Source organism: Solanum dulcamara, chromosome 11 (assembly GCF_947179165.1).
Source record: "Solanum dulcamara chromosome 11, daSolDulc1.2, whole genome shotgun sequence".
Lineage (NCBI taxonomy): Eukaryota > Viridiplantae > Streptophyta > Magnoliopsida > Solanales > Solanaceae > Solanum > Solanum dulcamara.
Genome location: NC_077247.1, coordinates 36,622,599 through 36,627,592, shown reverse-complemented (window position 1 = coordinate 36,627,592; position 4,994 = coordinate 36,622,599). Strand labels below are relative to the sequence as shown.

Genomic DNA, 4,994 nt, shown 5'->3' with positions numbered 1-4,994 from the left:
ATCTACCAAGATTTTTCCATGTTCGTCCTTAATGCACTTCACTTGATCCACATTGCGTGCCCTCCTCTCCCGCGCCCTAGCTAGCCTGAATAATTTCCTATCCCCACCTTTCTCTTCTATTTCACCGTAAAGGCGTTCAAAAGCTGTCGTTTTTGCCGTCGAAATCGCTGACTTCGCCTCCTTCCTCGCTATCTTATAAAGTTCGTTATTCGTCCACTTCTCCACCTCATCCGTGCTTTCTATCAATTTCGCGTACGTCATTTTCTTTCCTTCCACCTTCCTTTGCACTTCTCCATTCCACCACCAGTCCCCTTAATGCCGACTACGACTACCTGTCGATACTCCCAACACTTCCCTTGCTACAATTCTAATACAACTAGCCGTCCTATCCCACATACTGATCGCATCCCCACTACTATCCCAGGCCCCCATGTCCTTCAATTTTTCTCCCATCTCTAGGACACTAGCCGTGGTCAAACTTCCCCATCTGATCCTAGGTCGATCATCCTCTACCCTCTTCTTCTTCGTCATCCTGATCCCTAAATCCATCACCAAGAGCTTATGTCGGGTTGTAAGGTTGTCTATCGGAAAGACCTTACAGTCTTTGCACAGATCTTTATCATCCTTTCTAAGGAGTAAAAAGTCTATCTGAATCTTAGCCACTGAACTATGGAAGGTTACCAAGTGTTCCTTCTTCTTTGGGAAACTCGAATTGGCTATCACCAACCCAAAAGCTCTTGCAAATTCCAAAAGTGAAACTCCTCCTCAAAAGATAGAGCTAAGAAAACACTTGGCAATTTTTAAGCTTCTCGTTTGAGAAGAAGTTTAATTTGTTGGAGAAGAAAGAAAGAAAGAGAGAGAAATTAGTAAACTATTATGGCTATGGCGGAGCCGCTGGTGGTTAATGTGGAGAAAGAAGATGTGGCGGTGACAGGGGAAGTGTTTGTTGAAGAGGTGAAAAAGGCGAGTTGCATAGCTTTGCCTATGATAGTTGTGACAGTATCACAGTACCTTTTGCGTGTTTCACCAATGATAATGTTAGGTCACCTTGGTGAACTTTCACTTTCTAGTGCTTCTATTGCTACTTCATTTTCCAACGTTACCGGTTACAGTATACTTGTAAGTTTCCTTCTTGCAAGTTTTTTGCTTCCTATCATTCATCCAATTCACAAATGACTTTTACCTTCCTATCCAATTCACACATGATTTAGCTAGCGTTTGACCCTAGATTTTTGGGAGTAGGCCATGAAATTTCAGATCTTGAAAATATATTTTATGATCTAAAAATATATTTTCAAGTTTCCAAAAACTGCCATTTTTTGGACTTTCATTCCCAACTTTAAATTTTTTCCATTTAAAATGCATGTTCAAACACTACAACACATTAATAAAGAGTGCTAGAGCCTTTATCGGCATTAGTTAATTGTCATTGGATTTAGTGTAGCTATAAGCTTTAGGGACATTTACAAAGAGTGCTAATTGCCTCTAAAAGAACACATTTAGTTGCAATCAAGTTTCAACTTCAAAATCTACGGCCAAATGGGAGCTTAGTAACTTTGATATGAGTATGACAAAGTAGTTTTTGCAACTTTAGGACTGTTGTAAAATTTAATAATCATATGTGAAACTAACCCTTGATGTAGTGGTTGTGATTCTGTAGCAATAACCAGAAACATTATGGTCTTCAGGTTTTGAATGGCCTCCTCAAGCCTATTATAGTCTTCCTTTGTTATGTTAGTTCGTGCATAACCTAGTAAACCTGAGATATTTTCTGGCCAAACCGTGACAGGATAATGAAAGAAAGTAGAAAGTTTGAAAGCATTAGTTGCTAATAGCTTTGATATTCTTACTTCATTCAGGTCATTGAGATTTATACTTGGTACATGTTGACAACTGTATGTATAGAAGATGTTGCTTGACATATTCGTTGTATTGAGTTTATAAGCTCAATTGACTTTCTTTATTCAAAAATATATTTTTTGGTAGTATTCTGTTCCGCGGGATGAGTAAGAAATCCATCCTTGTTCTAAATGGTAGAGGTGCGACAATGCTTTGGTAGTGGTTGGAAAATGGAACTGATCGTTGGCCTCCAATGGCTCTCTTCTCTGACAAATGGAAGTTTTCTTAGATGGTTTGACACATTTAACTTTCGATTTAGAAACAGGGGAATTTGTGAAAGCAGGCTAATTGCCCCAAGTCTTGCCTATAAAAAAAGAACTTATTAGCACAAATGGCTTGCTTGCATACCTTTTTTATCCTTTGTATTGATGAAGAATGTTTATGAAGAATCATAATGGATTTACTTTGTGGAACAGTTTGGAATGTCTAGTGCGCTGGAGACTCTATGTGGGCAAGGCCTATGGAGCAAGACAATATCGAAAACTTGGAAGTTTTACTTATACTGCTATTATTTGTCTGTTTCTGGTATGCATACCAGTCTCTGTTCTGTGGATCTTTATGGATAAACTTCTTATATTGATGGGCCAAGATCCTTCAATAGCAACTGAAGCTGGAAAATACGCGATTTGGCTCATTCCTACACTATTCCCATATGCTATTCTTCAGTCACTTGTCCGGTATCTGCAGGCACAGAGTTTAATCCTACCAATGCTTTTAAGTGGAGTTGTATCTTTATGCTTCCAAGTGCCGATTTGTTGGGCTTTTGTATTCAAATTGAATTTAGGGATTGTCGGAGCAGCATTGTCAATTGGTTTATCCTATTGCTTGAATGTGATCTTGCTTATGCTTTATGTGAAGTACTCATCAGCTTGAGAAGAGACTCGAGCCTCATTCTCTAGGGATGTTTTCCTGACTATAGGGGACTTCTTCCAGTTTGCCATCCCATCTGCTGTAATGGTTTGGTAAGCTCAATAGAAAAACATACATATACTATTTGTGATTTGAGTTTAAACATGATTCTTGTCTCTTGATCCTTAATGTATTACCTCAACTTTCTTTTAACGAGTGTGGTTATAGCTTGGAATGGTGGGCATTTGAGCTAATCATTCTGCTCTCTGGTCTGTTGCCAAATCCGATGCTAGAAACTTCCGTTCTTTCCATATGGTATGCTTTTTTTTCTACGGAATCTTCGTTTTGTTTTTTCCTTCAGATGTTTGAAATGATTATATACTGATGCACTTTCATGGTCTAATTTTCTTGGAGAGCAGCCTTACAATCACGTCTGTGCACTACCATATACCTTATTCTTTCGGTGCTGCAGCAAGGTTTGCTCCTGTCCTATAAATCCAACATTAATCTGATATTGTTAGTTTCATAGCGATAAACATGCAAAATTCCAACTAATTAATATTATATGTAGTACTCGGATTTCAAATGAGCTTGGAGCTGGGAGGCCACAGGCGGCAAAAATTGCTCTTGCCGCTGTGATAGTACTTTCTGCCACAGAGGTTGTTCTTGCAAGTACAACTCTATTTGCGGTCCGTGATGTATGGGCCTATGTGTTTACTTATGAGAAAGAAGTGGCCACTTATGTTGCAGAAATTACTCCTATTCTTTGCATATCAATTATCATGGACGGCATCCAAGCTTTACTATCAGGTTATCTCTTGGACCATCCTCATTTGCTTTATTTGAAGATTGCAAATTATACTGAGACCAAAATAGTTAATCCAGCTTATGAATTTTGAAATACAATTTTTGATATTGATCAACGAGAAAGCAAGAGTCATCTCCCCATGCCTTTTAGTGTTGCTTGCTCATTGCATCAGGAGGAGCGGCAGATTTGTGGTGTATTGGATGCGCTCAATTGAGCCGACAGTTCTTTATTTAGACCATAGATATGTAAATGTGAAAGATCTAAAAACTAGTGCAAATATACTTTGTTTTTAACTCATATTTTTCAAGAATTTAAATCCTAAATCTGTCTCTAATCAGGAGTTGCCAGAGGAAGCGGGTGGCAGCATATTGGAGCCTATGTGAACCTTGGAGCATATTATTTGGTTGGAATTCCCACGGCTTTATTACTTGGACTTGTATTGCAGCTAAAAGGCAAGGGGCTTTGGACTGGATTGTTGGCTGGAGCAACTGTGCAATCTATTTCATTCTCCCTTGTCATAGGCTTCACCAATTGGGAAAAACAGGTTCAGAACTATTCAACTCTTACCTTGATTTGTAATTGGTGTAGACACTTTCTTTTGGTTATTGTTAAATTTCCTGCATTGGATGGCATGATAAAAACTTGTTTCCTTATATAAACTTGGGCAATCCTCACCTTATGCCTAGCTTTTGGGGTTGAGTTAAGCCCAAGCACGGAGTAGGAAACTTTTTCTTCGGATATAGAAGCTACCTTATGGCTTATGGGACTTACCACTCGTGCATTTGAATATTATAGGCCATTGAAGCAAGATACAGAATTTTTAGTGAAAAGCTTGCTGGCGAAAATAAGTTCATTGAATTACAGGACATGCAGATGCTATAGTGTGAAATAAAGCTATAACTTGCTTTGATTTAGCAAGGATCGTCTCTCATCATACTACCGATTGGAAAATTTTGAACATGATCCGTCTCTCAGGTATTTATTTATTGTTCTTTTTCCTGCTTTTAGATAAACCAGATCAATTTATCCCATTCAAGGAGAGATTTTTTCTGAATTTATGTTTCTGTTCTCAGTGGAATGAGGAAAAACTTTAGCAGAACAGTTTCAATGTTGTTAGATACAATTTTCCTGTTTCCTTAGATATGTTGTCTCATACGATGATCAGGGTAGATTGATGTTTAGCCTCGGCCTTAAACTCAATTAAGAATTAAAAACTCAATTTCTTTTTCTTGATTTTGCTTAATTGAACTTTATTTCAATGGTTTGGTTATTACTTCATCTGCAAAATGTTGTCTTCATGTAGAACCTATTTATAGCTATGGAAAAACATAGTTCAAATGCAGATACAAACTTCTACTGAATTTGATTGCCTTCATTTAATCCTCAGAGCAACCAATATGATTTAATAATCCTATTTTATTATTTTGTACATTCTTTT

General features: G+C 37.8%; 1 pseudogene across 1 annotated transcript; it reads left to right on the top strand.

The window, feature by feature from the left end:
- LOC129874879 (protein DETOXIFICATION 9-like) lies at positions 1–4,739 on the top strand (annotated as a pseudogene). Its single transcript, XR_008762972.1, has 7 exons — positions 1–1,119; positions 2,316–2,861; positions 2,977–3,063; positions 3,168–3,224; positions 3,320–3,558; positions 3,895–4,100; positions 4,352–4,739. The product of XR_008762972.1 is annotated as a protein DETOXIFICATION 9-like (transcript).
- Positions 4,740–4,994: the final 255 nt, after the last annotated feature.